We start from the raw sequence: 13,495 nt of genomic DNA on the forward strand, positions 1-13,495 counted from the left end.
CAGAAAGCAAAAAATGGATAAAGAAGTTGTGGCACGTACGTGCAATGCAATATCACTCAGCAATGAAATCTGTGTCATCAGGCACGTAGCGGCATAGTGAGTGGATGCAGGTACGGTGACTCTACATGAACTACGTCACACAGAAAAAGAAACATCATAAGATATCACTAATACACGGAATGTAAACTTGACTACACATGAACTGAATTACAAAACAGAACAGGGTCCCAAATTTAGAAAACCAACTAGTGCTTGCTTATGGGGAAAGGTGCGTTGGGGTGCTGCATAAAACCAGAGACTGAAATTAGCACAGATAACATTCCATAAGCCAAATATATAATAGACAAGACCTACTCCTTGCTCAACGAAATGGACTCAACACCACTTATTCAACGCCTAGGAATATACCTGACTAGGAAGAATCTTAAAACCCATGGATTTATATGTCTCCGTAAGAGAATCAAGCGTGTGTACAGCGGCATAAACGCAGCAGTGAAAATCCGATAAATACCATTATCAAAATAAATTTCAAAAACAAAACACAAAGACAGTGAAATAGAGAACAATTCTTAAATAATTCACTCAGGGCATGTGATGCAACCGGGATTTAACACATCTACACCAAGAGCTGGTTGAGACATAAGGCTGGACACTTCAGGCTGATAGCATTGGTGAGTTTCGGTGAGCAAATGCAGACCCTTTGAAGTCATACTGCATGGTACCTATTCCATGAGTCCCAACTCTCCAGGTTCAAGGGATTCTTCCTCCAGCTAAAACATGCATGGGAAACCCACAGTATGGTCCACCGTGTGATTGGGAAACGATTTAAAATGCATCTCAGTTTTCGTATCCTGGTCATCGGGTTCAACATTCCAGATGCTTTACTGACCCTCTCCCCGCTTGGAGAGTCAGTGCCTTTAACCTCCTGTTTGGCACAGCTTGCAATTTCTGTGCAAGATGAACAGGAATAGGGAGAACCAATGAGAGACTAGCTATAGGTGTCTGCACGGGCAAATGTAACGCTCATTTCCCACCAGGAAGAGGAATTAACCAAAGGCTCAGCGTGCCCTGCCGGAAACAGATTAGGGCCTGAAGCAATCCTGCGGTTTTGTGCCCAGCTCACAAGAAAGCGAGTTGAAGAAAGGAGCTCAGCGGCACTGTAATTCACAAACCTGCAGAGTTATAAATGACAGCTATCCTCCAAAAATATATTGAAGTAACCCTGCGAAGGGGACTTGAAAGCGGGGCAGAATTTCAGGAAAACGATTGCCGGGGCTAGACTGGAATTGCCCTGAAAGCATAGGAAAAGAGGCAGAACGTCGACAATGATGCACTTGGCCAAAAAGGGCGTATGCGTTTTTTCCCGAACATATTCAGGAAAAAACGCATACGCCCTTTTTGGAAAACCAAGCAAGCCTGTAAAGGAAATCTGCACTACAATGAAGTCTCACTGCCCCCCTGGCAAAAGGGCCATCTGAAAAAAGTGTAAAATCCAGAAAGGTAGGACAGGATATGGAGAACAGGGAGCCTTGTTATGCTGATTGGCAGGATGTAAATTGCCAGCAGCCAACCTGGAGAAGTGTATGGTGTTTCCTGAAACACGTAAGAAACAAAGCAACACAGCCTATGGCACTTCCACTTATGGTCCTATAGCTTACGGAAATTAAAATCAAAAACAGACATCCACCCCAATATTTGGGACGGCTGTGTTCACAAGAAGCTCGTCTACAGTATCAGGTAAATATCCCAGAAAGCAAAAAATGGATAAAGAAGTTGTGGCACGTACGTACAATGCAATATCACTCAGCAATGAAATCTGTGTCATCAGGCCCGTAGCGGCATAGTGAGTGGATGCAGGTACGGTGATTCTACGTGAACTACGTCACACAGAAAAAGAAACATCATAAGATATCACTAATACACGGAATGTAAACTTGAATACACATGAACTGAATTACAAAACAGAACAGGGTCTCAAATTTAGAAAACCAACTAGTGCTTGCTTATGGGGAAAGGTGCGTTGGGGTGCTGCATAAAACCAGAGACTGAAATTACCACAGATAACTTTCCATAAGCCAAATACGTAATAGACAGGACCTACTCCTTGCTCAAAGAAATGGACCCAACACCACATATTCAACGCCTAGGAATATACCTGACTAGGAAGAATCTTAAAACCCATGGATATATATGTCTCCGTAAGAGAATCAAGCGTGTGTACAGCGGCCGAAACACAGCAGTGAAAATCCGATAAATCCCATTATCCAAATAAATTTCGAAAACAAAACACAAAGACAGTGAAATAGAGAACAATTCTTAAATAATTCACTCAGGGCATGTGATGCAACCGGGATTTAACACATCTACACCAAGAGCTGGTTGAGACATAAGGCTGGACACTTCAGGCTTATAGCATTGGTGAGTTTCGGTGAGCAAATGCAGACCCTTTGAAGTCATACTGCATGGTCCCTATTCCATGAGTCCCAACTCTCCAGGTTCAAGGGATTCTTCCTCCAGCTAAAACATGCATGGGAAACCCACAGTATGGTCCACCGTGTGATTGGGAAACGATTTAAAATGCATCTCAGTTTTCGTATCCTGGTCCTCGGGTTCAACATTCCAGATGCTTTACTGACCCTCTCCCCGCTTGGAGACTCAGTGCCTTTAACCTCCTGTTTGGCACAGCTTGCAATTTCTGTGCAAGATGAACAGGAATAGGGAGAACCAATGAGAGACTAGCTATAGGTGTCTGCACGGGCAAATGTAACGCTCATTTCCCACCAGGAAGAGGAATTAACCAAAGGCTCAGCGTGCCCTGCCGGAAACAGATTAGGGCCTGAAGCAATCCTGCGGTTTTGTGCCGAGCTCACAAGAAAGCGAGTTGAAGAAAGGAGCTCAGCGGCACTGTAATTCACAAACCTGCAGAGTTATAAATGACAGCTCTCCTCCAAAAATATATTGAAGTAAGCCTGCGAAGGGGACTTGAAAGCGGGGCAGAATTTCAGGAAAACGATTGCCGGGGCTAGACTGGAATTGCCCTGAAAGCATAGGAAAAGAGGCAGAACGTCGACAATGATGCACTTGGCCAAAAAGGGCGTATGCGTTTTTTCCTGAACATATTCAGGAAAAAACGCATACGCCCTTTTTGGAAAACCAAGCAAGCCTGTAAAGGAAATCTGCACTACAATGAAGTCTCACTGCCCCCCTGGCAAAAGGGCCAACTGAAAAAAGTGTAAAATCCAGAAAGGTAGGACAGGATATGGAGAACAGGGAGCCTTGTTATGCTGATTGGCAGGATGTAAATTGCCAGCAGCCAACCTGGAGAAGTGTATGGTGTTTCCTGAAACACGTAAGAAACAAAGCAACACAGCCTATGGCACTTCCACTTATGGTCCTATAGCTTACGGAAATTAAAATCAAAAACAGACATCCACCCCAATATTTGGGACGGCTGTGTTCACAAGAAGCTCGTCTACAGTATCAGGTAAATATCCCAGAAAGCAAAAAATGGATAAAGAAGTTGTGGCACGTACGTACAATGCAATATCACTCAGCAATGAAATCTGTGTCATCAGGCCCGTAGCGGCATAGTGAGTGGATGCAGGTACGGTGATTCTACGTGAACTACGTCACACAGAAAAAGAAACATCATAAGATATCACTAATACACGGAATGTAAACTTGAATACACATGAACTGAATTACAAAACAGAACAGGGTCTCAAATTTAGAAAACCAACTAGTGCTTGCTTATGGGGAAAGGTGCGTTGGGGTGCTGCATAAAACCAGAGACTGAAATTAGCACAGATAACTTTCCATAAGCCAAATACGTAATAGACAGGACCTACTCCTTGCTCAAAGAAATGGACCCAACACCACATATTCAACGCCTAGGAATATACCTGACTAGGAAGAATCTTAAAATCCATGGATATATATGTCTCCGTAAGAGAATCAAGCGTGTGTACAGCGGCCGAAACACAGCAGTGAAAATCCGATAAATCCCATTATCCAAATAAATTTCGAAAACAAAACACAAAGACAGTGAAATAGAGAGCAATTCTTAAATAATTCACTCAGGGAATGTGATGCAACCGGGATTGACCACATCTACACCCAGAGCTGGTTGAGACATAAGGCTGGACACTTCAGGCTGATAGCATTGGTGAGTTTTGGTGAGCAAATGCAGACCCTTTGAAGTCATACTGCATGGTACCCATTCCATGGGTCCCAACTCTCCAGGTTCAAGGGATTCTTCCTCCAGCTAAAACATGCATGGGAAACCCAGAGTATCGTCCACAGTGTGATTGGGAAAGGATTTAAAATGCATCTCAGTATTCGTATCCTGGTCCTCGGGTTCACCATTCCAGATGCTTTACTAACACTGTCCTCGCTTGGAGAGTCAGTGCCTTTAACCTCCTCTTTGGCACAGCTTGCAATTTCTGTGCAAGATGAACAGGAATAGGGAGAAACAATGAGAGACTAGCTGTAGGTGTCTGCACGGGCAAATGTAACGCTCATTTCACACCAGGAAGAGGAATTAACCAAAGGCTCAGCGTGCCCTGCTGGAAACAGATTAGTGCCTGAAGCAATCCTGCGGTTTTGTGCCCAGCTCACAAGAAAGCGAGTTGAAGAAAGGAGCTCAGGGGCACTGTAATTCACAAACCTGCAGAGTTATAAATGACAGCTATCCTCCAAAAGTATATTGAAGTAAGCCTGCGAAGGTGACTTGAAAGTGGGGCAGAATTTCAGGAAAACGATTGCAGGGGGTAGACTGGAATTGCCCTGAAAGCATAGGAAAAGAGGCACAACGTCGACAATGATGCACTTGGCCAAAAAGGGCGTATGCGTTTTTTCCTGAATATATTCAGGAAAAAACGCATACGCCCTTTTTGGCCAACCAAGCAAGCCTGTAAAGGAGATCTGCACTACAATGTAGTCTCACTGCCCCCCGGGCAAAAGGGCCATCTGAAAAAAGTGTAAAATCCAGAAAGTTAGGACAGGATATGGAGAACAGGGAGCCTTGTTATGCTGATTGGCAGGAGGTAAATTTCCAGCAGCCACACTGGAGAAGTTTATGGTGTTTCCTGAAACACGTAAGAAACAAAGCAACACAGCCTATGGCACTTCCACTTATGGTCCTATAGCCTACGGAAATTAAAATCAAAAACAGAGAGCCACCCCAAAGTTTGGGACGGCTGTGTTCCCAAGAAGCTCGTCTACAGTATCAGGTAAATATCCCAGAAAGCAAAAAATGGATAAAGAAGTTGTGGCACGTACGTGCAATGCAATATCACTCAGCAATGAAATCTGTGTCATCAGGCCCGTAGCGGCATAGTGAGTGGATGCAGGTACGGTGATTCTACGTGAACTACGTCACACAGAAAAAGAAACATCATAAGATATCACTAATACACGGAATGTAAACTTGACTACACATGAACTGAATTACAAAACAGAACAGGGTCTCAAATTTAGAAAACCAACTAGTGCTTGCTTATGGGGAAAGGTGCCTTGGGGTGCTGCATAAAACCAGAGACTGAAATTAGCACAGATAACATTCCATAAGCCAAATATGTAATAGACAAGACCTACTCCTTGCTCAACGAAATGGACTCAACTCCACATATTCAACGCCTAGGAATATACCTGACAAGGAATAATCTTAAAACCCATGGATTTATATGTCTCCGTAAGAGAATCAAGCGTGTGTACAGCGGCATAAACGCAGCAGTGAAAATCTGATAAATCCCATTATCCAAATACATTTCGAAAACAAAACACAAAGACAGTGAAATAGAGAGCAATTCATAAATAATTCACTCAGGGCATGTGATGCAACCGGGATTTAACACATCTAAACCCAGAGCTGGTTGAGACATAAGGCTGGACACTTCAGGCTGATAGCATTGGTGAGTTTTGGTGAGAAAATGCAGACCCTTTGATGTCATACTGCAAGGTACACATTCCATGGGTCCCAACTCTCCAGGTTCAAGGGATTCTTCCTCCAGCTAAAACATGCATGGGAAACCCAGAGTATCGTCCACCGTGTGATTGGGAAACGATTTAAAATGCATCTCAGTTTTCGTATCCTGGTCCTCGGGTTCACCATTCCAGATGCTTTACTAACACTCTCCCCGCTTGGAGAGTCAGTGCCTTTAACCTCCTCTTTGGCACAGCTTGCAATTTCTGTGCAAGATGAACAGGAATAGGGAGAACCAATGAGAGACTAGCTGTAGGTGTCTGCACGGGCAAATGTAAAGCTCATTTCCCACCAGGAAGAGGAATTAACCAAAGGCTCAGCGTGCCCTGCTGGATACAGATTAGGGCCTGAAGCAAACCTGCGGTTTTGTACCCAGCTCACAAGAAAGCGAGTTGAAGAAAGGAGCTCAGGGACACTGTAATTCACAAACCTGCAGAGTTATAAATGACAGCTATCTTCCAAAAGTATATTGAAGTAAGCCTGCGAAGGGGACTTGAATGCGGGGCAGAATTTCAGGAAAACCATTGCAGGGGGTAGACTGGAATTGCCCTGAAAGCATAGGAAAAGAGGCACAACGTCGTCAATGATGCACTTGGCCAAAAAGGGCGTATGCGTTTTTTCCTGAATATATTCAGGAAAAAACGCATACGCCCTTTTTGGCCAACCAAGCAAGCCTGAAAAGGAAATCTGCACTACAATGAAGTCTCACTGCCCCCCGGGCAAAAGGGCCATCTGAAAAAGTGTAAAATCCAGAAAGGTAGGACAGGATATGGAGAACAGGGAGCCTTGTTATGCTGATTGGCAGGATGTAAATTGTGAACAGCCACCCTGGAGAAGTGTATGGTGTTTCCTGAAACACGTAAGAAATAAAGCAAAACAGCCTATGGCAATTGCACTTATGGTCCTATTGCTTAGGGAAATTAAATTCAAAAACAGAGAGCCACCCCAAAATTTGGGACGGCTGTGTTCCCAAGAAGCTCGTCTAGAGTACCAGGTAAATATCCCAGAAAGCAAAAAATGGATAAAGAAGTTGTGGCACGTACGTACAATGCAATATCACTCAGCAATGAAATCTGTGTCATCAGGCCCGTAGCGGCATAGTGAGTGGATGCAGGTACGGTGATTCTACGTGAACTACGTCACACAGAAAAAGAAACATCATAAGATATCACTAATACACGGAATGTAAACTTGACGACACATAAACTGAATTACAAAACAGAACAGGGTCTCAAATTTAGAAAACCAACTAGTGCTTGCTTATGGGAAAGGTGTGTTGGGGTGCTGCATAAAACCAGAGACTGAAATTAGCACAGATAACTTTCCATAAGCCAAATATGCAATAGACAAGACCTACTCCTTGCTCAACGAAATGGACCCAACACCACATTATCAACACCTAGGAATATACCTGACTAGGAAGAATCTTAAAACCCATGGATATATATGTCTCCGTAAGAGAATCAAGCATGTGTACAGCGGCCGAAACGCAGCAGTGAAAATCCGATAAATCGCATTATCAAAATAATTTTCAAAAACAAAACACAAGGACATTGAAATAGAGAGCAATTCTTAAATAATTCACTCAGGGCATGTGATGCAACCGGGATTTACCACAACTACACCCAGAGCTGGTTGAGACATAAGGCTGGACACTTCAGGCTGATAGCATTGGTGAGTTTCGGTGAGAAAATGCACACCCTTTGAAGTCATACAGCATGGTACCCATTCCATGGGTCCCGAATCTCCAGGTTCAAGGCATTCTTCCTCCAGCTAAAACATGCATGGGAAACCCAGAGTATCGTCCACCGTGTGATTGGGAAATGATTTAAAATGCATCTCAGTTTTCGTATCCTGGTCCTCGGGTTCACCATTCCAGATGCTTTACTAACACTCTCCCCGCTTGGAGAGTCAGTGCCTTTAACCTCCTCTTTGGCACAGCTTGCAATTTCTGTGCAAGATGAACAGGAATAGGGAGAACCAATGAGAGACTAGCTGTAGGTATCTGCACGGGCAAATGTAACGCTCATTTCCCACCAGGAAGAAGAATTAACCAAAGGCTCAGCATGCCCTGCCGGAAACAGATTAGGGCCTGAAGCAATCCTGCGGTTTTGTGCCCAGCTCACAAGAAAGCGAGTTGAAGAAAGGAGCTCAGCGGCACTGTAATTCACAAACCTGAAGAGTTATAAATGACAGCAATCCTCCAAAAATATATTGAAGTAAGCCTGTGAAGGGGACTTGAAAGCGGGGCAGAATTTCAGGAAAACGATTGCAGGGGGTAGACTGGAATTGCCCTGAAAGCATAGGAAAAGAGGCAGAACGTCGTCAATGATGCACTTGGCCAAAAAGGGCGTATGCGTTTTTTCCTGAATATATTCAGGAAAAAACGCATACGCCCTTTTTGGCCAACCAAGCAAGCCTGTAAAGGAGATCTGCACTACAATGAAGTCTCACTGCCCCCCGGGCAAAAGGGCCATCTGAAAAAAGTGTAAAATCCAGAAAGGTAGGACAGGATATGGAGAACAGGGAGCCTTGTTATGCTGATAGGCAGGATGTAAATTGCCAACAGCCACCCTGGAGAAGTGTATGGTGTTTCCTGAAACACGTAAGAAATAAAGCAACACAGCCTATGGCAATTGCACTTATGGTCCTATTCCTTAGGGAAATTAAAATCAACAACAGAGAACCACCCCAAAGTTTGGGACGGCTGTGTTCCCAAGAAGCACGTCTACAGTACCAGGTAAATATCCCAGAAAGCAAAAAATGGATAAAGAAGTTGTGGCACGTACGTGCAATGCAGTATCACTCAGCAATGAAATCTGTGTCATCAGGCCCGTAGCGGCATAGTGAGTGGATGCAGATACGGTGATTCTACGTGAACTACGTCACACAGAAAAAGAAACATCATAAGATATCACTAATACACGGAATGTAAACTTGACTACACATGAACTGAATTACAAAAGAGAACAGAGTCTCAAATTTAGAAAACCAACTAGTGCTTGCTTATGGGGAAAGGTGCCTTGGGGTGCTGCATAAAACCAGAGACTGAAATTAGCACAGATAACATTCCATAAGCCAAATATGTAATAGACAAGACCTACTACTTGCTCAACGAAATGGACTCAACACCACATATTCAACGCCTAGGAATATACCTGACTAGGAAGAATCTTAAAACCCATGGATATATATGTCTCCGTAAGAGAATCAAGCGTGTGTACAGCGGCCGAAAGGCAGCAGTGAAAATCCGATAAATCCCATTATCAAAATAAATTTCGAAAACAAAACACAAAGACAGTGAAATAGAGAGCAATTCTTAAATAATTCACTCAGGGCATGTGATGCAACCGGGATTTAACACATCTACACCCAGAGCTGTTTGAGACATAAGGCTGGACACTTCAGGCTGATAGCATTGGTGAGTTTCGGTGAGCAAATGCAGACCCTTTGAAGTCATACTGCATGGCACCTATTCCATGGGTCCCAACTCTTCAGGTTCAAGGGATTCTTCCTCCAGCTAAAACATGCATGGGAAACCCACAGTATGGTCCACCGTATGATTGGGAAACGATTTAAAATGCATCTCAGTTTTCGTATCCTGGTCCTCGGGTTCACCATTCCGGATGCTTTACTAACACTCTCCCTGCTTGGAGAGTAAGTGCCTTTAACCTCCTCTTTGGCACAGCTTGCAATTTCTGTGCAAGATGAACAGGAATAGGGAGAACCAATGAGAGACTAGCTGTAGGTGTCTGCACGGGCAAATGTAACGCTCATTTCCCACCAGGAAGAGGAATTAACCAAAGGCTCAGCATGCCCTGCCAGAAACAGATTAGGGCCTGAAGCAATCCTGCGGTTTTGTGCCCAGCTCACAAGAAAGGGAGTTGAAGAAAGGAGCTCAGGGTCACTGTAATTCACAAACCTGCAGAGTTATAAAAGACAGCTATCTTCCAAAAGTATATTGAAGTAAGCCTGCGAAGGGGACTTGAAAGCGGGGCAGAATTTCAGGAAAACGATTGCAGGGGGTAGACTGGAATTGCCCTGAAAGCATAGGAAAAGAGGCACAATGTCGACAATGATGCACTTGGCCAAAAAGGGCGTTTGCGTTTTTTCCTGATTATATTCAGGAAAAAACGCAAACGCCCTTTTTGGCCAACCAAGCAAGCCTGTAAATGAAATCTGCACTACAATGAAGTCTCACTGCCCCCCCGGGCAAAAGGGCCATCTGAAAAAAGTGTAAAATCCAGAAAGTTAGGACAGGATATGGAGAACAGGGAGCCTTGTTATGCTGATTGGCAGGATGTAAATTGCCAAAAGCCACCCTGGAGAAGTGTATGGTGTTTCCTGAAACACGTAACAAATAAAGCAACACAGCCTATGGCAATTGCACTTATGGTCCTATTCCTTAGGGAAATTAAAATCAAAAACAGAGAGCCACCACAAAATTTGGGACGGCTGTGTTCCCAAGAAGCTCGTCTACAGTACCAGGTAAATATCCCAGAAAGCAAAAAATGTATAAAGAAGTTGTGGCACGTACGTGCAATGCAATATCATTCAGCAATGAAATCTGTGTCATCAGGCCCGTAGCGGCATAGTGAGTGGATGCAGGTACGGTGATTCTACGTGAACTACGTCACACAGAAAAAGAAACATCATAAGATATCACTAATACACGGAATGTAAACTTGACTACACATGAACTGAATTACACAACAGAACAGGGTCTCAAATTTAGAAAACCAACTAGTGCTTGCTTATGGGGAAAGGTGCGTTGGGGTGCTGCATAAAACCAGAGACTGAAATTAGCACAGATAACATTCCATAAGCCAAATATGTAATAGACAAGACCTACTCCTTGCTCAACGAAATGGACTCAACACCACATATTCAACGCCTAGGAATATACCTGACTAGGAAGAATCTTAAAATCCATGGATATATATGTCTCCGTAAGAGAATCAAGCCTGTGTACAGCGGCCGATACGCAGCAGTGAAAATCCGATAAATCCCATTATCAAAATAAATTTCGAAAACAAAACACAAAGACATTGAAATAGAGAGCAATTCTTAAATAATTCACTCAGGGCATGTGATGCAACCGGGATTGACCACATCTACACACAGAGCTGGTTGAGACATAAGGCTGGACACTTCAGGCTGATAACACTGGTGAGTTTCGGTGAGCAAATGCAGACCCTTTGAAGTCATAATGCATGGTACCTATTCCATGGGTCCCAACTCTTCAGGTTCAAGGGATTCTTCCTCCAGCTAAAACATGCATGGGAAACCCACAGTATGGTCCACCGTGTGATTGGGAAACGATTTAAAATGCATCTCAGTTTTCGTATCCTGGTCCTCGGGTTCACCATTACAGATGCTTTACTAACTCTCTCCCTGCTTGGAGAGTCAGTGCCTTTAACCTCCTGTTTGGCACAGCTTGCAATTTCTGTGCAAGATGAACAGGAATAGGGAGAACCAATGAGAGACTAGCTATAGGTGTCTGCACGGGCAAATGTAACGCTCATTTCCTACCAGGAAGAGGAACTAACCAAAGGCTCAGTGTGCCCTGCCGGAAACAGATTAGGGCCTGAAGAAATCCTGCGGTTTTGTGCCCAGCTCACAAGAAAGCGAGTTGAAGAAAGGAGCTCAGGGGCACTGTAATTTACAAACCTGCAGAGTTATAAATGACAGCTATCCTCCAAAAATATATTGAAGTAAGCATGCGAAGGGGACTTGAAAGCGGGGCAGAATTTCAGGAAAACGATTGCAGGGGGTAGACTGAAATTGCCCTGAAAGCATAGGAAAAGAGGCAGAACGTCGACAATGAGGCACTTGGACAAAAAGGGCGTATGCGTTTTTTCCTGAATATATTCAGGAAAAAACGCATACGCACTTTTTGGCCAACCAAGCAAGCCTGTAAAGAAATCTGCACTACAATGAAGTCTTACTGCCGCCCGGGCAAAAGGGCCATCTGAAAAAAGTGTAAAATCCAGAAAGGTAGGACAGGATATGGAGAACAGGGAGCCTTGTTATGCTGATTGGCAGGATGTAAATTGCCAGCAGCCACCCTGGAGAAGTGTATGGTGTTTCCTGAAACACGTAAGAAACAAAGCAACACAGCCTATGGCACTTCCACTTATGGTCCTATAGCTTACGGAAATTAAAATCAAAAACAGACAGCCACCCCAATATTTGGGACGGCTGTGTTCACAAGAAGCTCGTCTACAGTATCAGGTAAATATCCCAGAAAGCAAAAAATGGATAAAGAAGTTGTGGCACGTACGTACAATGCAATATCACTCAGCAATGAAATCTGTGTCATCAGGCCCGTAGCGGCATAGTGAGTGGATGCAGGTACGGTGATTCTACGTGAACTATGTCACACAGAAAAAGAAACATCATAAGTTATCCCTAATACACGGAATGTAAACTTGACTACACATGAACTGAATTACAAAACAGAACAGGGTCGCAAATTTAGAAAACCAACTAGTGCTTACTTATGGGGAAAGGTGCGTTGGGGTGCTGCATAAAACCAGAGACTAAAATTAGCACAGATAACATTCCATAAGACAAATATGTAATAGACAAGACCTACTCCTTGCTCAACGAAATGGACTCAACACCACATATTCAACGCCTAGGCATATACCTGACTAGGAAGAATCTTAAAACCCATGGATTTATATGTCTCCGTAAGAGAAACAAGCGTGTGTACAGCGGCATAAACGCAGCAGTGAAAATCCGATAAATCCCATTATCAAAATAATTTTCAAAAACAAAACACAAGGACATTGAAATAGAGAGCAATGCTTAAATAATTCACTCAGGGCATGTGATGCAACAGGGATTTACCACAACTACACCCAGAGCTGGTTGAGACATAAGGCTGGACAATTCAGGCTGATAGCATTGGTGAGTTTCGGTGAGCAAATGCAGACCCTTTGAAGTCATAGAGCATGGTACCCATTCCATGGGTCCCAACTCTCCAGGTTCAAGGCATTCTTCCTCCAGCTAAAACATGCATGGGAAACCGAGAGTATCGTCCACCGTGTGATTGGGAAACGATTTAAAATGCATCTCAGTTTTCGTATCCTGTTCCTCGGGTTCACCATTCCAGATGCTTTACTAACACTCTCCCCGCTTGGAGAGTCAGTGCCTTTAACCTCCTCTTTGGCACAGCTTGCAATTTCTGTGCAAGATAAACAGGAATAGGGAGAACCAATGAGAGACTAGCTGTAGGTGTCTGCACGGGCAAATGTAACGCGCATTTCCCACCAGGAAGAGGAATTAACCAAAGGCTCAGCATGCCCTGCCGGAAACAGATTAGGGCCTGAAGCAATCCTGCGGTTTTGTGCCCAGCTCACAAGAAAGCGAGTTGAAGAAAGGAGCTCAGGGGCACTGTAATTCACAAACCTGCAGAGTTATAAATGACAGCAATCCTCCAAAAATATATTGAAGGAAGCCTGTGAAGGGGACTTGAAAGCGGGGCAGAATTTCAGGAAAACGATT

This window comes from Phocoena phocoena, chromosome 8 (assembly GCF_963924675.1).
Source record: "Phocoena phocoena chromosome 8, mPhoPho1.1, whole genome shotgun sequence".
In the NCBI taxonomy this organism is placed as follows: domain Eukaryota; kingdom Metazoa; phylum Chordata; class Mammalia; order Artiodactyla; family Phocoenidae; genus Phocoena; species Phocoena phocoena.